The sequence below is a fragment of the Temnothorax americanus genome, unplaced genomic scaffold (assembly GCF_048541705.1).
Source record: "Temnothorax americanus isolate GAGA-0224 unplaced genomic scaffold, ASM4854170v1 Scaffold6, whole genome shotgun sequence".
Classification (NCBI taxonomy): Eukaryota; Metazoa; Arthropoda; class Insecta; order Hymenoptera; family Formicidae; genus Temnothorax; species Temnothorax americanus.
In genome coordinates, this window is record NW_027509751.1 from 1,365,085 (window position 1) to 1,389,008 (window position 23,924).

Below are 23,924 nucleotides of genomic sequence, written 5' to 3' on the forward strand. Positions count from 1 at the left end.
TACAGTTATAGTCAACAGATAATTATTATCTCACCCCCGAAGAGAGTTGATAATAGGACCTGTAAAAGATGCTCGCTCAGTCGAGGAAACGGCATTTCGCTCGCCGTAGGGGCGTGCGATGGTAATGTCCTAGTATATCAGCCGCAAAGATATTGCGAAAGTATCACGCGGGATGGAAAAGCGGGTGAAAAACGGAGAGAAATAAACGCGGGAAAGGGTGAGGTGAGGTAAAGGGTCGTGGCAGTCGCGGTTTATGCGAAAGTCTCAGATGCCCTGTCGGAAATATGATAGCGCTTTCCACTTCCCTATGCCCCTTTCGTTTCACGACTCGACTGTGGATATCGACTTCGCATTTAGCGCATCGATACGGCTCGTTCCGACCGCGCCGGCCGTCCATATTCCGCGCGCGGAATTTCCACCTCTCGCACGACTACCTCTTTTTTATCGCCGGCCACAAACGTATTCTCCTCTTTCATTTGAGACCTATTCGAGCGGAACGATTCCTTCCGGGAAGAAAAAACGCATTTGGATTCCTCCGCTTAACACACAGAAATCCTAAAAGTGAGCACAAAAGTAAGAAGTTAATGAAGTAAGAACAAAATATCCAAAATAATTTTTCTCAAATTACATTTATAATCTGTCTGAAATCATTACCTTTATTTAACCTTTTCATTGGACGAGATAATTATAAGGAATTTATAGGGGTAAATAAAAATTTAATAATCTACTATATGATAATAATTATATAAATCTGCTAATGTGTGAAGTAGAAAATCTGAGGGGAAGTAAAGTTCGCTTAAACGCTTTGGTCATCGTGAGATAACGTCACGCGTCATTAACCACTTACCCGATTGTAAATAATAAACACATTATGATGGCCGTCGAGCGCTAATAACTTGCAAATCGCGTCGTATTATCGCGTACAAGTATAAACAACGGATACCCGTATAGACACGGCCCGCTTTCAGACGAGCATTATCGTAATTACTCGCCACATAATGAATTATCAATCTCGCGGTTATCCTTTTTCCGTACGCTGCAAGAATCGATTCAATGTTAAAGCTGTAATTCTGTACTGGCTCTTTGCAATGTGTATTTTGATTTTTGTGAGGAAAGTCGATAAACCGGGCGAGTCAACAAACCTTAGTAATAAAAAAAAAAAAAAAAAAAAAAAAAAAATCGTTTTGAACGCAGCGACGGACGTAGAGCGACGCCGAGCGCGCCGCGGAGATAAATGTCACGCTAGAAGTATGCATATTAATGTCGGAGCGGAGATTAAATCACGATTACATTAAATCTCCATTTATTCGCGCGCACGAGTGCGCTCGTTATGTGATGCTAACTGTGTCGGAGCGGTAACGGCCGATGCAACCGTTCAGATTTTTTAACTGAAAGTGACTTCTCTTCCCACATCGCCGCGGGCTAGCTAAAGCGCGAACGACTTCTCCCATCTGCGAGAGAAAATCTTGGCTCATATCACGTATCGCCGCAAAAGGGTGAAAATGTGGGTGGTGAGCCGCATTCAGAAGAGAGATATAAAGTGCAGAAATCGCACGTTAATACTAGAACTACCAAAGATTAATTTCTACTATTTATATTTATATCTTTGAAAAAAAAGATGATGGGGGAAAGTGTAAATTGACCAGTTAATCGTTTCACATATTGCGACAAAAGTAAAAAAAATTTCAAAAAATCCACTGTTATAAATTAGAGTAATTAAAAAAATTATAAACCAGTCATTTTGACTGCTTTGGTAGTTCTAGATGTTAAGAATATTTGTTCCTGTAATAATGAAGACTCGTAATCACCTTCTCGTTGAAATAAAATACATTTTGAGATGGATATATACAGTGCCATGCAAGTAATAAAGTGCAAGTATTATCAAATAATAAAGACAATTATTTTTTTTTTTTATATATGCGTGCACTTTTTATAATTTGGATTAATAGCAATTCATAATTTCCGTGTAAGAAATTTACTCGACAAGTATTTTCATCACATACGCGAAATTATAACAATTGTAAGCAAGAAATACATAGCTGGTAGTTCAACGGTAGAGGGAAACAGCGAAACATTTTGCGGTCTCGTTTGCAGTACTCCACCGAACTAAATTCGCGATGTTTTCCACGTAACAACAAAATTACCGATTAATTAGAGTTCGCGCCGGTTTTATGCACGCTCGGGAATACTAATTATGGCGCAACCCGTAATTTCCGTCGCATTTTGTCACGCGGGGATAGTTGCGGGGCTATACGGGGAGCGGTAATGTATAGGAGACGGCGGACATATTCCATGCACCGAATTTTCGTAATGTCCGAGTTTCCGACTTCGAAACGTCCGCAGATTCGCTGACTCGCGAGGGCAATTTATTCGGATATTCGTCTGATCAAAGAGTAACCGTAACAAATATCCCGAGCAAACGGAGTATTATTGGAGTTTCTTCGTTGGACAAACTTTGTTCGGCCCTAGGGATACGACAGACAAACGAACGGATACCGCGAGCCCCGGTATTACTTATTACTTCATCCGGGATTATCCTTTTATTTACCGAACATGGGGTCGGCACGTACGCATTCCATTTCCTCGATGGAGTGGATCGTTGCGCGCAAATACGAGCGAAGTCTGCGAATGTGTGCTACAGCCCGAAGAACGTATCGATAGAATAATCGATCGATTAAATTGCATAGTTGAGAATTAAAAAGATTCAGCTTTGTTATATACTTCGAGAAAAACGGCGCGATGTATAATCGTTTAAGGAATAAATCGATCAATTTCCGGCCTTGCCGCGATGTAGGAAAAGTCGCGCGTATATAGGGTAAAACATTTTTCATTTCCTCCTTTGCGCTTGTATTTTGTTCCTCTCTTCCTCCCTCCCTCCCTCACTCTTTTCCATTCCGTACGGTCTTCCACATATCGACGTCATACTCGCGAGTTTCCGCACGAGTGAGCAAACCGGAACGGGACGGGACGGCGAACGATATTTCATCTCCCGAAAAGTTCCTTAAGTACAGTAAGTACGCTCGAATTTATGCCATCGTCTAGCGCGAAAACGGAGCGGGGAAAAAAGTACCGGCGAAAAGTTTCTTCCCCGGAAACGGAGCCTTTCTCCTCGTCGTCCTACAGTGTCTCTAATTAATGAAAAGCAAGTGTAGCACGTTTATCTCGTTAGAACGGACTCTTCCAAGAATACGTCGTAATTGGCTTGGCTTGATTATACTCTTCGATATCCTTGGTCTTATGGTTAAAAACAACTTTTGAAAAACACATACTTTTATTCTTTTTGGAAGTAAAAATATGATAGAGATTATTTAATGTTACACGTTATTAGAATTATTAAAGATGAAATATACGCGTCAGTTTTAAAAGAAACAGCGCGTATATTAAACCACATGTACGATATTATAACGAGAAACAAGTTATACACGTCGCGCGTGTGTTTGCCGTCCGAGACGGACGAAACGTTCCGTAAAACGACAGCTTGGTCGTGGTCGTAAAAATGTTTCAAGCAAACGCAAGTCTTTTGTGCCAGTTATTATATATGTCGCGGCCGGGCGAGCGCGATGAACGCGAATTGCGAACACAAAGACCGAAAGAATTCCACTAAACCCCAACTTTGCTCGCGTTACACATCTTAAAACGATACGGCGTTTTCACGATCCTTGACGCGCCACTGCACTTTCATTATATACTTATCCTCATCTCGAGACGCGACTCTTCTGTCCGCCTCTTTTCCTCTTTTCGGGCCGATTAAGTTGGCAGCGCTGCAAGTTTTTTATCTTGAAAAAATTGTCCGTAGCACAAATTTACGAAACTATCGAGCAGTAAAGAAACGGTTCTTCCTTCGTGCGCTTCTTCAATTTCCTTAATCATCCTTACGCTATCTTACTTGAATATCCGCCATCTTGCTTCAAAGCGATAAGCGAAATATTAAAGTTTATGTATACGATAAATAAAAAATAATTTTTTTTACTTTCGCAAAATTGCATAAAAAAAAATTTTTCGATAGATGAGAAGTTATCGCCAACTCAATTAAAAAAGAATAAAAGTAAAATTAAAATTAAAATAAACGCGTCTCAAGATAAAAATAATAAAGGTTACATACATATATATATATATATGACAGATATAAAATTTTTTGCTGAGGTATAGAATTGCTATCTGTAAAATTACTGACCTGTAAAAGGCTTTTTGAGATTAATTTAAAAAACACTTTCTCGAACGAGCGAATAGAAAATTTTCTCTTAATCGTTGATTTTGCGTTAAAAATCATCCTCCATAATCTGTTCATGTTTCGTAAAGCGATCAAGTTGCACAATTTCCATTAGTATATTGCGCTGATCATCATAACGGTGAGAAGATATGCATGAGAATGAATATACAAACAAAGAATCATGCCTTGATAAACCATTATCCTAATTACTTGCGAAGGAGCCGGCCAAACTTATCTTACTTTTGACTTACATGTCTCGACTTTACCTCGAAGTACTCGTATTTTACTCTCCACGTGCTCAATCTTCGTAGAAAAGTTAATTTAGAGAAACTATTTCATTAATGAAGAAATATATTTCGGGATTGATCGTGAAAAGATGGTACGCGTTTCCTTAAAGTATGAGATTTTAGATATAAACTTCCACGTGGGGACAATTGCATATTTTTCTCTGAATAAAAGTCTCGTTGAAACTGTCTAAAAGCTTGGGTAATGCAAGAAGTTTGATTATGAAATCGATAGTTTGAAATCGAACGGCGAACGGTACCAATGGATTCGTATCGTTCTCGGGCGCTTTTAACGAACAAATTCTGTGAAACGATCCGATTCACTCGACGAACCATTCGGGGATACCCTCTATGAGGTGATCTCACGGGATCGAGGACATCCGAGGCGCTTTCCTGACTGCACCTAACGATTTCAACTTTCTTTGCTCGGTATAAATCGCTTTCCGCATTTCCATACCGCCGGCAGCCTTTAAGCGTATCTTCCCCGACTTGGCAAGGATATGCTTTTATCAGAGATTCCTTGAGAAACGGCCGACCTCGCTCCGGCAACTTCCAAAGGAATATGGAAAAGGCACCTCCTCCACGTCACCACGCCACAAAAGACGACGACACCGAGGAAAACCCCTTCTGATGCTAACCAGCCCGTTAACATTCCTATTCGATTTACTCCAACGTGGATCAAGATTAAAACAAGCGAGGTGATTCTGCTATTTATTGGTGTGCTTGTATTCAAATTTTGATAGAAATCTTTATTTGAAAAATCCGACATCTAACACGATTTACTGAGCATATCCTAGCCTTTTATCATGGAAAATTATTTAAAGGGCGCAGCGTTTTTAATGCAAACTGTAAATGTAACTGCAAACGTTAAAAAAATCTATATACAAGTACAACATTGTGTTCAAATCGTATAGGTTTTTTCAATGTTTCTTTATAAAAATGGATATGATACTTGTATGCATGATCTGCAATCTTTTAATTGAATGTTAAGCAACATAGATTAAATGATGTAAAATCTAATATGTAAAAAATGGATTTGAATTAAATATCCATAATATTGCTTTTACAAGAAGAACAGTAAAGTAGTGACAAAACAGGCCGCAAGATTCCATTTGAACTTGTCTTCGTTCTATCATCTTTATTCCCATCCTCATACATCACGTCTCCTTTGTTTCACGGTGCATCAAACTTTCAAACCAGCGGCTATCTTTGTCGCGACGTATCAATTGCTCGCACTTGCATAAAACAGATTACTCTCGCCGCTATCCTTAATTATCCGGTAATTTAGGCGCGATCTCGAGAGTCGCCAGAGAGACAGATCGCAGGCAGTAATTTGCCAGTAGAGTAATGGATAAGCGTCATCTGGAATTTGCAGCTCTCCATTTTGAATTCTGGACCGTCTCCATCAAGGAAAACGCTTATCATATGCCTGAAAGAGCCGACATAAGTCGCCCGACGATGCTGTGTAGTCTCCTTCGCACCATCGCCGGGAGCATTCGTCATTTCCGGCGTAATTAATGAAATTTGTTTGCCGTCTTGCCGGTGCTCTATCATGCTCACGAACAATTGCATTCATTTATATTACAAAGGCGTTTGTGAGCCAAAAATTCCGACGATTATGCGACGACATTTCGTAACTTGTTGCTAAAATAAAAAAATATCCCCGAATAATAAAAATTCTAGTTCGAAAAGATTACACGGGGTGCTCAGGTATCAAAAAGTTATAATTATCATACTTGTCAAAAATATTATTGGAACTAGTCTATCCCGTTTACTATCTTTCGTAATTTCTAAGCCACTCAACAATATCTATACCGATGTCCTGCATGATAAAAGAACATATTTTCTGTAAATAACATACATTCTGTATTCGCTTGCGGAAGCAGTTGAGTCCACTTGCACGGAATTCCCTCACGTAGAAACAATCGGAAGATGAAGATAAAATATTTAAGGCGAGATACGGCGTTAGAGACGGTGAGACAACGAGAATGAGTCACGATCGACCTGTCCTGCATTTTTATGGCTCGTAAAGTGCGAACGAACGAGGAAATGTTGCCAGATAACCGGCCCTGTCTTTCGCGTGACCTATCACACCGACACACGACGAACATTACGATAGGCCAGCGACGAGGTCGTCGGCAACTGCTGCGTCGATCGTTACGGCATTTTCGTACGATCGCACGGAAGATAATGCGACACTTTTGCCGATAAACATTGCGCACGTCCGCGCATCGTTAAAAAACGCACGCTCGCGTTAAAAAACGAACGGCACAAGCCAATAATGCCGAATCTTCACGATTCCTTTTTTAACGTCGTTCTTCGTTTGGAAGAAGTATATATGCTTAGATATACTTCGTCTCGAGATAACAGCCATTAATCACGCACGGTATCGTTAATTATCCGAAGTTTCCCCGCTTGCAAAGGCAGTTTTCTCTGCAGTAACCAATCGTGATAAATCAGGAGTTTCGACACACGACCAGCTCGTTTCCTCCTCGCTAACAGATATTTACATTTCTCTCCTCGATTTTCTTCGATCAGAAACGCGTTTGTCGCATCGGAAATGCAACCGAATTGCATTCGCGTCGATTAATCCGCGATCTAGCGATGTGAATTGACGGGAAGAAAATTGTCGGAGGCGAAATTGCGTACAAAGTACTTTTTTGTACGGGATTCCGTGCAGCAAAATCAGGGTGCATTTTATATTTTTATGCTTCTAGACACGCATCTCCATGCGCATCCACACTGCTACAGCAGCTGCACGCTGCACCGCACCTCACCTTCAATGCTGTGCTCGATCGTCGTTTCTCTCTGTTACTCGCTAATTCGAAGTTACGATCACCGTGCGAAACTATACTGGCTAGTCGCGGGGACGAGAGCCGAAAGAATGGGCGTTATTTCCACTGAATTACGGGTTGGGCAGCATCGCAGCCATTTTATCGACGATATACTACCTACCACTGGACGATCGAATTCCGCGGCGTGTGATAAAGATAAGACGTAGCAAAAAGAATTTATTCTTTTCAAAAATTGCTGAGGACGCACAATTTTCTGACAATTATATAATATAAAAAATTCATTTGAATCAAAATATCGGAGTAGTAATATTATTATCGCAAACGTGTGCTGATTGCGTGCAATAACATAAAACGATGATGTATATAGGTTTTGTTTTTTCTACATTCAAAATATATACAACGTCTCGATAGTTAAGTATATTATAGCTTCTCCCTTATGAATCTCGCGACTATACTTATCTAAAGCTCGGCTTATCCTTAAAAAGACTCGGATTGCCGCTCTGCCTACGGCGACGGCGGATTACAAAGCAACATCATCGACGGACGAGCGGAACGATAATCGATTTTATACGAGCGTAAGTTATTTCGGAAGACAGTAAGAGGATCGACCATGTATTTGCATAATCCGTCGAAAGGCAGGCATCAGAGACGGAGCTGGAAGGTGGAAGGTCGCGAGCAGATAAGGCAACATTGTCCTCTCTAGCTTCGATAACGCCCGGGGGCGCCAAGTTCGCGCTCGGATAGCCCTAGGTCTCGTGAATTATGCTAATGAGCGACCCCGACGAATCTATACCGAATCTGATCTATACCGTTCAATGCGAAAGCGGAACCGGCCGCGTGCGTGAGTGCATGCCATGCGTGCTGCGTTGCACGCCGCTGATCCATGTGCTCGGTCCCGCGCGAAAGCATCAGGCGTGTAACGTTGCCGCGAGATTAATGTGCGCGTCGAGCAGGTTTCGGTCGGATATTAATTATCCCGTTCTAATCAGCCCCGGCAATTACGCATCGGCGCGCGAGCCGTGCGTAGTCATGCCGACGCCTGAGCGCATCTGACGGGTGGTGTATTTTCGTTGCGTCGTCGTTGCGCAGCCGTCGAACTTAATTTAACGACCGACGAAGTTCATCTAACCCGTTAACAGAAGCACGCGTGTTTTTTTTTTTTTTTTTACTTTTTTTCCGCGTAGGCTTTACTAATACTTCCTTTCAAAGTGCGTTTTCTCTCGTCATCTGAAACGCAGACAGGCGTGCCCTTCCTGTCAAGCTCGTGAAACGATAGATATTTATTACAATGTTAGACCTCAACTTTATTATGAGTTTCGACGATGTCGAATCAATTAAATCGAGAGAAAACGCTTAACGATTTTTCATCGAGACTTTTCAACGCGTTGATCCTTTTGGCAGGATGGCCTGCGAGCAATTTTACGGTGCATTAGTGCGCGAATCGTGACAGATGGAGCAAGCTCGTTAAAAGTTTGCATCAGACTCGGATGTTGTTTTCATGCCTCACGGAACTAATCAAGCGAGTCATACAATTGTGTGCGCGTATTTTTTTCATCCGGACCACGAGTTTCGTCACATTAGTTCGAATTAGAGACAAAGAATCTAAATCAGACGAAATTCTCACTTTCATAAAGCATCACAAAAAAATAATAGATTCTTAACAAAACCAAACTTTTTGTTTTTATTGCGCCTCCGCTTTATATTTTGCCATTTTTTTATTTTTTATTATGTTCCACCTGTAAAAAGTCGTTTTAAGAAGCCTTTTTAATATTAATATAGCAATAATCGATGTGTCCACATTATGTAATGTATATTATCAAATTAATAAATTAACGCACGCAAAGAAAATTCGTCCCAAAAAATATAATTGATATTGACGCTCCTCGAGCAGTACACAACTAAAAGAACAAGAAAAATAATATTAAGGCCTCAAGAATTGAGGTATTTCGAGTTATTTATATGACATCTATTACACCATAAAAAAATTATATGGGTCACCAGGGTATCGTAATGTCATCTTATACAATTTGCTCCCTCCAGGCTACAATAAGTATCGTAAACATCACTACGATTCGCACGATATTTTATAACTCATATGCAACGGAGAGATAAAAACAACCTCTAGAAAGTAACAGCCATGTGTTTCTGGAATGAAATTTCGGGAAATTAACTTTATCGCGATTACTTTTTTACGTTCAATTTTAGCGAGTAGTCTACTTGATTATGTGCTATCCGTCGCGTAATTGTAATTGATAATAAAAAAATTATATATATATATATATATATATATATATATATATATATAATCACAATTTGGCATGTCAAAAAATTAAATTTTTATTCTAGATTAAAGAAAAATTATACATTAAAATGCATTTGAATAGTTAGATGTGCTAAATCTTTTTTCTCTTACGAACACAAAAGCCTCATGTAAATGTCGGCGGCAGGCAGCATATCTGTCACGCATTATTATGTCGATGACCGAATATTAATATCTGAAGTACCGACACAAGTATAACACAATAATGGCCGCCAGAAAGAGAGAAACAGATATAGAACTACTCTCTCTATTAACTATTCCGTTCATTAATCGCACACAACACGTGGCAGTGGCACATTGTCGTAGCCACAAGCACATGACAGCCGGTTATTATATGAGTTATTAATAAACCAGTTTGATCTACTAAATCGTGTTTATGACGTACCGCACGCAAATAACAAGCACATTAGGGCACAAAGAACATTCTTGTTATTAATTACTGCCACAAGTGACACAAGCTGCATGTAGTATCGTATCGGGCTCTAACCGGCCCGAAAAAGAAGATGAAAAATACGGAAATTTCCATCGAATTGTCTCTGCACACATTCATGACGTTTTATGACTCAACTTGCCCCCCCCCCCCTGTAGAATGTATAAAAATGACATCGACTACATTTATGTGATCATTATATGTAGATCGTAAATGTAAAATTCACGAGAAAAGTTTGGAAGCTATTTTATGACTCACGTCAATGACTAAGAGATTAATAGGTGATACTGGAAGCTAATTTTTCTCATAGCAATGACACTCCGGCGTTTAATTTATGTCAGACGAGATAATGGCGCTATCAAAACCCGAGAATTACATTATCGTCCGAGAACAATCGAGTATCGGAGTGGAGGGATCTCATTGGAAGACCTCGTTAATCCGTTCGACAAACGGGAATTCCTTGTCGCGTGGGAGAGGCTCGTCAAGTATAAGTAAAGGTTTTTTTCCGCGAAATATATGAAAAGTTTTCCGCTGTCCCATCGAGTATTCTCCGGAAGAGTATATCTCAAGAAGATTGCGTAACGGTAAGAACTGACGTCTTCGCTGAAAAGAAATTGACGTTTGCATATATATTTCGTTAAATTAAATTAGACATATTCACGTTTGTGGTAAGAAGTAGGTTAAACAAAGCTGCGAGGAATTGCACACATTGTTCAAAAATTATTATAGGACATTGATGGTGCTGGCTAATGAAGTGCTTAGTGAACTCAATCGCATCACAAACAACGCTTTGATTGAGAGATTTGAATGAGAGAGGGAGAGAAAGAGAGATAAGCGACTGTATAGGATATCTATATCACTGATTTATGTCAACAACAGAGTATCAAAGCTGCTGGAGAACTATTACACTCTCTCCGAGTGTATGGAGCAATCATATAGAGAGTGGACAATAAATCGCAGCATTCAAAACACCCGAATACATGCGTTATTAATTTACGCTGTTAATTTTAGAAAAAGAGTGCTTGCTGCGATAGTTATTTTTCCTCCGCAGGCAGAGAAAATCTTGCAAAAGAAGCAATCATCTAACTGATGGTGTCGGAAGGATTATCTCGTTCTCGCGTCGATATATCAGCGCGGCGGAATGCGGTACGAAAGGAAAACAGAGGATTCGCGTACGTATACCGTAGAAATTATGAGGGAGTCATGTCAGGATGATTTATCGACTGTGAATCCGTGGCGGGTAAAGACACGTGTCACGCGGAGTAAGGCGGACTTGTAATATTAGGGTGAAGTTTGCGACCTGTTCGAAGCACATGCCGTGCGTACATTTCGACACGTAATACATAGGCAAACGAGATACATAGCCCAACCGATGTATACGCGATGGAACGGGGACCGGAAGCGGGCAGGGGGGAGGAGAGAGCAGGAGGCTAGGAATATGCACCCTATACCAAAGCCATATTACATTTGTACATATATGATGAATTCTCGCATACGCGAACATAAAGCTCACGCGTGCGTATTTGTGTAGATACGTTACAGCGAATGTATTCGCATGACGAATAATTAATGAGCTTCCGGAGAACTAATTTTCATTTCGAATGATTGACGCCACGCTTGCGTGCGTGTACGCCTTTCATCAAAGCTAAGTCCTTCTTTTCGCCGCATTTAATGTATTGATTTCTGCTGCTCATACCTGACTGTTTAATCCAATACTCGATATATATTTATAACAGTATTCAGTTATTTTTTCTAAAAGAACACTGCAGGGAAATATAAAAATGTTATTTCTGTAGATTCAATGTTATAAAAATAATTAAGTGTATATAGGAAGAGAGAGAGAGAGAGAGAGAGAGAGAGAGAGAGAGAGCGATTTGTTTCAAAATTCAAGATTAAAACAAAACTCGCTGCCGAGAATTCTACTGAGTAGCATGATCAAAGGATTACAAAGTAAAGCCATGGCAGTTTAACGTTTAAAACAGTAAGATGGTGATTCGCTCCAACGACTTTACGAAATTTACGAAACGGAGGATAGAGATCCGTTTCGTTTCACCATTCTGCAGGAGACGCTATTTAAAGCGCCAGTTTTAGTAACGTCTTGAGAATTTTGATTAAGCCGGGAAGAATGAGATACACTCGCACCGCGATAAGGAGATAAAGAATTGCTGTTTCCGGCGTCGGGAATAATACCGCGCCGGAAATTCGCAACACTCACGAACGTCCTTCTTAAGGAACGTCTACGTGCAGTTGCATAGAAATGCAACTGCATTTCAATTCGGACGACATTCGGCGAGTGAAACTTTGTCGGCTCTTCCGAAGTATCGAGCCAAGATACGTAACTACTCGCGTGAATCCTAAACGTTCCTTTAGAAATTTACACGAATTACGATAAAATTCAACATAATTAAGTATTAAAATTTGAATTTCTACGCCGATAATTAATAAATCGTATCATCAATAACGAGGCGGTTATAAGCAAGCCGCGTTTTTCTCCGCCATCGTCTTGAACTTGGTTCGAAAAATGTTCAATCACAGCGCGAAGATTAATGAGTGCGACGAAATATAAAAAATACGTAATAATATAACTAGATGCAAAAATAACGTATTCGAGTGTTAGCCGACCGTCGTTTCATTACTATAGAACTGATTAAGATATGCATTTTACCTTCAGTCGCTTATTGGAGATTAAATTAGTAAAACGGATAGAGCAAATACAGTAATACAAATAATGCATGTCTGATGCATTAATCAAATGTGAAATGACTACAGAGATTTAGTAAAAAATTCTGAAAATTATACGGAGAGACGTCATGTGCCAGACGTTTGCGCTTGCCGTATTTGCGCAAAAATCGCGAATAAAGTATATCTCTTGCGAAATGTACAACGTGAACATCAACATAATTTAAACATGTTTAAAGATGCAACCGCCTAAATTAACATCTGTTTAATTCGTAAATAACAAACGACAACTTGGCCACATTGGACAATACGTTCTAATTGATGAAATTCGCGATCAGTGTCAAAATTAGCAGTGAGAAAATACGAGAGATAGACATTTAAATTCGTGATAACAGCTATATTCTTATGAATATGTATATAGCAGTAAATAGAGGCGTATGATTTCAAGAAAAACTAATCACAAAATTATACCCGCGTCTGAAACGCATGCAAATCGAGTCGTGATTTAATTGTGTGCTATGAAAATCGATCAACAAACGTTTGCAATGGGTCGGAATTATCGATGTATAGCTCGCTGCCTATTTATAATTCCTCTTTAATTAACGTATTTTATCAATGTATTTTCGGCGTTTGCTGCGATAAACGCTAGATTAGGGGAGACCGGGGCTCGTTGGCACCGTTTTTACAATTTCGGCATTTGAGTTTTTATACAACTAATTATCATGATTAAACAATACTAATATGATAGAGAAAACCTTTCTTTACATTTTCATGCTAGGAACGCTCCTGTATATCGTATAGTTTCTTTGTAATAAATGAAATATGAACATGCTGCATTGTGGCCAACTTTCCCCGATAGTAGGGTAAGTTGGCTATGCGACAAAAGTCCACGTTAAATTAATGAATACGTAATAAAAACACAAAACGGGTAACACATACGTACATCTTGATAAAGATTGTATCTTTTAAAGTTATTTTGTAATTATCGAATATCAAAACGTTGTTGCAGAAAAATAATTGTGAACTATTTTAGATGTAGCTTTCTTTATCATAAAAATATTAATATAAATATATATTTAGCTTCTATCAGCATTGTAGATAGTAAATCACGTGCTCAAACAGGTCTCACGCGCATGGCAACAAGTCAAGCTAAGCGTGTCTTGATATGAGCCAACATACCCCATCCCTACATACGTTTTATTTCAGTCGTTTTATTACAATAAATTACTATTGTTAGTCAAAATAACATGTCGTATAGTAACAGAAACTTTTCTTTTAACTAATGATACGTCACTTTGATTTACTTCTCAAGCTGAAGAACATTAATACGATATTTTGAAACGCTCGAAAATTTACTTGTCACCTCTTGAATCAGACTCTTCTCTTTTTCTATTGTAATACTTGTCTGATCAAAATAAAACTTTGTGAAAAGTACCTATGTCATATAAGAAATATTTTGTGATAACTTTTCCATTGTTTTTTTTCGCTATAAATACATAAACGGAACGCATTGCCAACTTGCCTCTTGTGCCAACGAGCCCCGGTCTCCCCTACACAATTAAGCAAGTCACGTCAAAAAGATAAATATTTTAACGAAAGAATTGTATAGGATAAACTTATCTCTAGTCACGTTCAACTATTAGCGCATTTATATGGTTGAACGAAATTAATGCAGTGAGATAAGTAAATGAATGATATCTTCAAGCAAATGACGATATTTGAAGGTCCAAATAGAATAAAAAATGCGAAAATCCTTTTGTTAAGTAACGAAAATTCCGCGGCATGACTCGAGGCTCGAGTGATTTCCGACGGAAATGTTAAACGGACCGCGAAGGCACGTAGTTCGCTGGAATTTCGTTATCTGAACCTTGTACGTGGGTCAGCCGGGATAATCTTCGAACGGATTTCATGGATTGCATCGGGGAAAAAGGATTCGCGCCCGATGTTATGCGGACGTGATTTCCTTTCGATTCGTCAAATTTACAGTGGAGAGAGATGCATGCACACACAAAAAACAATCGATACGCGATATAGCGTTTCGTATAATCGGCTTTGCGAACAAATGCTCTTTTGTTGGTTTAACGATATTCGTATCTTAAAGCTCTTTTCGTTTTAAGATCAAAAATGTGCAAAAGCGTAACGAAAAAAATTTTTGTATCTCGACCCGCATAATATTTTACGTTCAAAAGCTCCCGTTTCTTTCAAAATTGTGTTGTTTAAAAAAATTGCGCATTCTCTTTCAAGTATTATTTTTTCTAAACTGTTAAAATTCTACGGAGAAAAAATCTTATAATAATCCTTAATTATTATACATATATGTATAATGAAAAGTTCTTAGAAACTTTTATAAAAGAAAAAGGGAAATAAAAATAATTGCCTTACATCTTATACTTGCTGCTGTATTTTTTACAATTAATCGCGCACGGAATCAAAATTTTATTTCTTTTCTAAAAAAAAAAACAATATTATTGGTAACAAAAATAACAAAATAAATAGAAAGATAAAAGTCTACACCCACAGTTAAGGGTTAATCCGTCATATCCTTTTAGTAGCACTTGCAAAACCAATTCATCGATCAACTCAACAGAAAAAAATGCACTGTTTAACGGATTTTACCCCCGTGAAAAAATTCTATCGGTACTCGGTAATCACTGATCCATAGCTAGATATCCCGTAATTCTGATGGTCCATTTATTCCCTTGCTTCCCGTTCGTAGGCCCCACATTCGACCGATCGCACATTTGTCATTCGACTCACGAACTGCGAAAATCTCTCGCATGGGCGGCGACAGAGTGTATGCCGGCCTGTTTATCAACAACTGTTGAATTTTTCCCGACGACCGCGCGCGAACGTTCGACGGCGAAACCGACTGCGTAATTGGCGTTACGGTCCGGTCGCGTCGCGGATTCAAAAGAGAGGAAACTCATGGGGAAATAAAACCGATGTTTGCTTTTTCCTTTGCATCGCCGGCAGCCGTTGCGAGCTGCACCAGCGATATGCTTCGGCAAAAAAAAAGAGAGTAACGTGATTGTGTAACAAATATTTTTAGTTTTATCTTTTTTTTTTTCAGCAACGCCGGTAGAACTCAACGGAGTGAATAACCGACGAGAATAAAAATTTGACGATTAACCGAACCGAGTAGTTTTTCCCAGTTTAGCGCGATGCAAAGATAATAGCATATTTCCCATGTGCGTTCGACGAGCGTTCTCTCGCGTTATACGGTTGAAAGAATTCATGGGCTCTGCAACTTTCGGAATAGATAAGCGTGAGAACGTGTGAAAACACGTCCATTAGGATACACTTAATCTAACTGGATGCACGGAAGAGTCGAGAGATCTGATGTTTATATACAATGACAAGCGATAAATCGCCGCAAATATCATTTTTTCTAAATCGTTATCCACAAGATAAACTCAACTTGCCTTTCCAGTCTTCTACTGGAAAAACAACATCGCGTAAACTTCCCCAGCTGTCACGTGACACGCGTTCGTTCGTAAACACTAATCGCTAATTGCTTTCATCACTATCTATCTCAATGACGAGAAAAGAGAGAAAATAGTAGCAATGTAAGTAGCTCTACAACAGACACGTGCGACTCTCATAAGATTCTTCCAACTTCGGGCTATAAATCACGATTTATCGTGGATCGAAGTTATATCGTATTAGATTAACTTCTTTCGGGAGTAAACTTCTTTTCGTCATCTCAAGCTCGGCCCGAACCTCTCGTAAAACTCGAAAAGACCGAAAGAAGTGTCGCGATACGAGAAAATGAAGAAGGGATAAAGCGGGCAAGGATGGGAAAGGCTCGGGGAGTTCCGATAGGGACTTTAATACTTCGAGGATGATCTACACAGTCGCCCTTACTCCGCTTATCCCCCGCTACGAAATATCATTACGCTCTTTCTCGTTTTGTGTACGGAAAAGATATACGCGAAAGAATTAGATCTTATCGCATCTAATTTACAGAAGATAAAATTTTATGTATCATAATCGAGTTTTTTGTATCACTACGATAAAATAACGTGAGCTCTGTTGTCAAATTCAATATTGCGGGAGATATTCATCGTTTGTTATCGCTCTGTTATTGTGATATGAAAAAATAGAGTCGGGAAAAAATGATCTATTCATATAACTGAGTTTGAAATAAAATAATATTGTTTTACTTAAACGGCATGAAAAAAAACTCCGGGTTCAAAAGTGACTATGTTTCTATTTTTGCGGTATATTTTTGTAACCCGCATGTCGTTATTAATGCACTCGTCAAAAAATGAATTTTTCGCGGATGTAATATTTTCGACGGCAACGCGGCGTGCGATGAAAAAAACGTTATGCAAATTTTCTGGTGAATTGCGCGACGGGACTTGAAGCGCGCGAAGCATTCCGGACGGAATAAGATTCAAAGTCCTCCTAAAATGGTTTACCCGGCGCGGTTCAAAAGCACGGACAGGAAAACGACGACAACGAAATTAAACTGCATGACGGTCACGAAGACATATGCAGCCTCGAAATGAAGCGCGTGCGAAGACGTCCGTCGAGAACTAAATCCAAACCCGCGTGCATGCGCCGTCAAACCTTGAATATCCTTCCGCAATATTTTCGCGACGGGCAAAGCGCTGACGCTAATATTATACCGTCGTGTTTCAGTCGCGGTACTGTAGCCCACGTTTGCACCGTGCGATTAATCGCGTTTGCAGTAACGTGTATAAATTGCCGCTTAACGAATCCAATCAAATTTCGCTTTTAACGCGCGACCGTCGCGCACATCGCCCATGTGGATCGGCGTTATTATTTCCTCGTACTGAAATGGACACAAAAACGCGAAATGGCAGAACTTTTAACGATTAAATGTCAATTTACTATGTATGTCGTCGGTAACGAGTTTAGCTCGCGCGCTAATAGACCGAAAGCTACAATTTCGCGCGTTTACCGTGTCGAGAAGTTTAATTTCACATCGCGAATTTAAATCGAACGTTGCAACAGAGACTTGTTCTGTAATGGAAATATCATCCTTGAAATAAAACAAAAAAAAAAAGAGAAAAAAAGGAATAACATCGAGAACGTATAGGGGCTGTCTCGCGAAACAAATTCTACGAGAGAAGGGAAAGGACTGGAAATTAAAATACACTGGGGGAAAAAAGTAGCGGGAAAAAGGATCGTGTCGGTTTTCCGGGCTTCGACAGGAGCGCACGTTCCCGAATTTACATTAGCGAGACAGACGTGTCTATCGATTCCCAATCGAGTGCCGTACGGGAAAAAGAAGAGCGGAACCGCGCCGGGCGGGCAAGGAGCTGCGGCGGCGGGATAAATCGGCGGTACGCGACGGCAATCCGGTTAATTGAAATCCAGGTGTTCCCCGCCGTTCGATCTAGCTGCCTGAAATACGGCAACGGCCTGCAGCGAGCGGATCGGGCGCAGCTCCCTCCAGCTAATTGAAATTATTAATTACCGAGATTGATGCGTTGATCCATATTTGCCCTCTCTCTCCTTTTCTCCATGCGTCCTCGCCGTTCGTAAATCCCGTCGGGCTCGTACGAATTTCGCGCAATCGGCAATAAAATACACAGCGTGGCGAAATAATGACGCGTCGCGCGTCGGTATTACATCGAAATGTGGGACGATCCTGATATTCTCCCGAAGGATATTGTGAAGCGCAGCGCGCAGTCGAATTATGCGATTAATTATGGAATTAATCGAACGATTAATCCAAGTGGGAGACTCAATGGTGAAAACATACAACTTCGTACGCAACTGTTATTGTTCCTTACGCTCGCAAAACGCTACCGCGTGTTTATGCACGTTAAGAGGGAAATGGAAACGGCGATATAGCAATAGCAAACAATTAGTTACAAATGAGCCATAATTAGCCCTATGCCATGGTTTACGATGCACTGACACGTGCGGCTATATGTATCGCCGATACAGTCGCTGTTCTGCAAAGTTATTTGTACGACAGTTGCCCAACGCGATAATTATCGCGCGGTCAAGTCCCGCAGCGAAAAAGTCTAATTTGAATTCACCTCAACTGCAAGAATTCACCCCAACTGAACGAAGTTTTAACATTGTCGATGAGAGAAGAGGGATTTCCTCGTGTCCTTTCGTACGCAGCGAGTCACGCAAAATGAAAAATCTCTCAATAGCGAGCCTATCGCGACCTCGTGTCGCCGTCACGTCGCGAGATATCTACCGTGGGAAATCGATCGATTAACGTAATTGAATCGGGTGGGAAAACATGGAAGTCGCCCGAATGCACTCTCAAGCACGTAGCTGGCAGTTTTCCCTTCCGATGAGAAGGAAGGAGGGAGGGAGAGAGGGAAAAAGAGAAGGAGAGGGGAGAGAGAGAGAGAGAGAGAGAGAGAGAGAGAGAGAGAGACCAGTCCTGTTGGCGACACACGTGTACTTTCATGAATATTGAAACGCCAAAGTGTGTAGCCAAAACGTACCGCGAGCAAAATAGGATTTCGATCCGTGGCAAATAATAAATCGAAGCAGCGAGACGCCATTTCTCATTAGCGTGAAACCGGATGAGATCGCCCGAGAGTCGCGTTCCGGTTCGAGAAATTGTAAAATCTGCAATCCGATAAGCGTTGTATTAATGTGAGTTTCTACCGCACGAAATCGCTCATGCTTGTTCTACGGAAACGCGACCACACTCGCGCGAATGATTAATAATCGTTTTTGAAAACGCGTATGCTTTTCAAGGCATGGAATATGGTGAACGCACGTATGAAAAGCGTACAGTAAGCGTAATCCACTTCCATTTTCCAAAGAGTAGTATAATGAAAATGCATGCGTCGCATGAAAAATCAAATCGGATTTCTCTGAAAGGCGAACCTTTCATTCACTGACCGAACTGTAAATGTTTAATTAAACGAACGGTTCTGAAACCGAACCAGCTTTTTAGAGACGAAAACTATTTTTTCACTGACAAAATTATGGCACATTGCAAATTTCAAATAAAAAAACTTGTATAATATTTGTGCACCATAATATTATATCCAGAAATATGGTTCTATTTAGACATTAATATTTGAAATCAAACGTCAACATTACTTTAAATATTAATAAAAAGTATTAAAAGCGGGTCTCCCAAACTCCCAAACCCGGGACAACACTGCGAGAGTTCGTTAAACATGCAAGCAAAACCATTAATGCATCCCGATATTTCCAACTTCCCCAAACTACATTTAATTATTCCGTTAGGTTTATTAAAGAAATCGCGGTGGAAAAACGGCTTACTTTTCGTCATTACACAAGCGGCTCAAGAAGGCTGCATTTTCGCAACTATTTTCCGGAGTTGGTGCCGCGCGATAAATAAAGTTTCTCTCTTACCGAATACCTCGTGTCGAGAATCGGCTTATTAATAGAGCCAAGCTGAATGGAGAATTCCGAGAGCAAAGTTTACGAAGAAGTACGAGCGGTCCGAGCGTAGTGCGGCGGGTAAATCCTGTTAGTGCAATATAATGTTAAGAAAATTCCGTTATTTATCGCGAGATAATTGCTAATTGGAATGCGCCATCCCCGAGGAGGCTCGCTAAATCCTTTCTTTCCGTAAGAATTAATTTTTAGTTAACGCGGAATGCAATAAATGTTTAACAAATTGATTAAAATCAGGATGATTTACCAGTCAACCATTTGCAACGTTTGCATAACTGTTAATTGCAATTTATCGTTGATCTTTCTGAATGGCAAACTTAAACGTTAATTTTATGTGTCATGAAAAATTCATTTTTAATTACTTCGAGTTACAATCAATGGCTAATAATGAAATATTTCGAAAATGAAATAAATTCAAAACTGCGAAAATGCCAACAATACAGAATTAAAATGATATGATTAATACTGAAATATAATCGTGGCGCGTGGTCGTATTTCAGTATTTTCTCTGCTCAATTCGGTCAAAGCGAAAGGCTCTTAAAAAAGGACGAGAGAGAACAAAAATATAGTTGAAATTAACTGGCATTTAAAATGGATAAGCGCCGCGACGATTTATTCATCGAGCTCCGTCGAGCGTGATAGAAAAATTACGTTGCTCGCACAGCTGGTCGATGTGTTTAATGCTAAACGGGCGCAAGTTCAATAAATACCGTCGGGAGAAAAAAAACGCAGAGGACTGATCGGGATATTTATGGGTACGCGAAGCAAAGTACGGCAAGTATCGATCAATTTCGAGACGTTCGACAAAACCCATACAGATTCGCTCGAACTAAATTTTGTAGTGGGCAAGAGTGCTCGCGATACGGGTCGCCAACAATTAGCGTGCTTTAATTTCGGTCCGTGTTTCGAGCGGAACCGGACAGCGGTCGCGGAAAAGTGCAAATTTCTCGCGGCCATATCGGAAAACAAACTAACGGGCATGCTCCTTCTCGTTAATGTGTAACGAAGTTTATTCGCGTCGAGAGATTTTGCGGGCTACCCGGCCGGAATATTTACGAGACAGTGAACAGAATTAATTATCCGCGGACAATTTCTAAAGTCTTGGTATGGCGGTGGACGTGTTGACCAGAAAGAAAAAAGAGGGAGAAGACTCGAAATTGTGTTCGCTCGGCAATCCGAACGGGCAAAACGCAATTTCGTTTCCGCAAATGCGCAATGAAATTACGAAGTATTCCAACGGGGGACGTTCGAGCGGTTCTGATTTTATTTTCACCGAGGTTTCCCCGCGTTTGCACTTCCGTTTAATCGACAGAACTTCAATTTTCTCATTTTGCCGGCTCAATTTCGTTCATAAAAAACACCGAGAGATGTGTGTTAAAAGAGCTCGACAATTATTTAGCGTAAGCTAAAACTTCGTTAAAGTTTCCGCTGTAACATTGTAACAGCTGCCGTGACAAATGGCAGTCGCAAAATGTTAAAACTGTGCAGCAGCAGCAGCAGCAGGAAAATGTGTCCTATACACGAAAAATTAACGACATAATGCAACTCGTTCGCGTATCTTCCGTTTCTCTCTATTCCTTATTCCGTTAAGTATGGCTCGTCGAGTTGAGCGAAAAGTGGGCGGTAAGAAAAACCAAAGTTGTCCGCCGCGTGTCACAAGTTGGAAACTGAAGCAACTTCATTCCCACAAACGCTTTGGCCGAGTCCTATGGTAAATGAAGTTCTACCTGGGCTTCCGGCGCCACGAATCGCGAGAGCTTGGGGAACGCCTCTAAATTGAGAACGGACAAAGTTCGCGGACAAGCTCGTCTACATGTTTGCGCGTAGCTAGGAAAATTTGTCGTCCCCTCGTTACATTCTTTCATAAAACAGTGCTCGTGTTGTTGCCATAAAAGATCGCGTTGTAAGCTTGTTTAGCGATTCTTCATTCAAGACAAAATACTATGCACTCCTAATAATCACAATTGTGTATAATTATTGTTTTACTTCGTAACACTTTCGTTCAAAGTCGTTTTCATTTGTAAGAATGGCGCGTGTAACTATTCGCCATGCGTGTACCGAAGTAGATTGGCTTCGTTTAATAAGTCCTAAATTATGTTCCTCGCGGATTTGACCTACTCCAGACGAACCGCGCGTGTACCCGATGGTAATTATCGGTCGCCTAATTGACATCTCGTACGATAAATTAGACGGTCGAAGTCAACCTAAATCGAAATTCGATAACGCTCTTCTCGATGACCGACGATATAAATTTCATTTCGGCTGGTGATCCCTCGATCATCGCGAGTTATTCCGGCGATATCCCGCAGTCATTAATCTCGTTCGTTATCATGATGAACAGTCACGAATTGTTCCGTCTGCGCTAATCGTCGAACGATGGCTTAATCGATGTCATCTTGCGTGGTCATTTATAGGTCAATAGATCGATAAAGTTCTTATTTCTACATACTTATTTTTAGGATGGTGATTTTTGATTATAAATATGCCACGTACCATCCGAAAAGTGATTCAATTTTAAAGCATAATTATCTGTGCCTCGTACGTCCTTCATCACTTTTGAGTAATTTGCATACATCGATATTTCAATATAGGTTGTATAACATTTGTTACTAAAAATTTTCACATTTTTTGTGCATGCATTTACGCCACGCTATTCTATCAATTTGATAAAATTAATCTCGAGATTAAGGACGCCGTTTTCAGATAATATCAACTCACATGAGTCTGTAGATTGAAGATTGAATGTTCACGGTGTAATGACCGACGCGCGTGTGTCATTTCCTTCGTCGATATCACGACGTTCCAGATATTAATTATCGGCTTGCCGTTTACAAGCTATCCTTGCGTGATAATGACTAGTTGCGCAAACTGCCGCGTGCAGGGTACAGACGCACTTGAGATGCATCGTTCGTTAAGCAATTATCACGGACGTTAGACCGGCCGGATAACAGCGAACCAGATGTCAAGTTCAGGCTAATCGTTCAATTAATGTGTCTTGAGCACGGTCACGGTCTCTCGCTCGGCTGCACTCGACCTGCATTACGTTTTTTCCGCGCGACTGACGTCGCCGTCGCACGAGATTGCATATGTCGACTCGAATGTGGAAGTAACCCGAGACTCTTGGTATCGTCCGTGTAATATCGTATAATATCACTAGTATCACGTAGCCCACGTAACAGCTCTTCGTTGATAACGTTTTCACGTTCTCAGTATACATCGAAAGCTCCAAAGATCCAAAAGAGCGCGAAATTAGATTGAAGTTCGAAAAAACTTATTTTTCCACACCGTAACGAGCTTTCTTTAAGATTGGTATTGTTTCCATTTCTTTTGTTTTCTACCCTCTTTGTCGTACAAATTGAATTGTGCAACTCCGTAGATTTCGCGAGGTTATCGACAACCAATTTGCAACACGTGCAGAAAAAGAGCTGACGTATCTAAACTGCCTTATTTTTCTCGCTATTTTGTATCTCTCTCTCTCTCTCTCATCTTGTAATCGGATTAAATAAATTAATTTAAAAAATTGATCGTTCCACTATTACGTCCCTTCTTGCTTAATTCATCTGAGTATAAATAATTTACGAAAAGCAAAAGAGAAATCAGCGCAAATAGAATTCCGATACCAACGTTCTTTCATCTAAATTTATTATACAAATTAAAAAAATATATATTAATTAAAAAGACAAGAATTAATTTGAGCAATTTATCTCACAAGTTGCTTTGTACACATTTCGTAACGATGTGCCGATTGTCCGACGAACAGACAGGGCGAATAAAAGGGCGCAAAAATCCCGGGGAGAAAGAGCCACGAGACGTCATTTATCCCGGCGACGCG

The 23,924-nt window shown here is 40.2% G+C and overlaps 1 protein-coding gene across 2 annotated transcripts in view; it reads right to left on the reverse strand.

Moving 5' to 3' along the window:
- The window catches only part of Dnr1 (E3 ubiquitin-protein ligase defense repressor 1), a 151,121-nt gene that overhangs the window by 44,237 nt on the left and 82,960 nt on the right, over window positions 1–23,924 (reverse strand). The window lies entirely within an intron of this gene.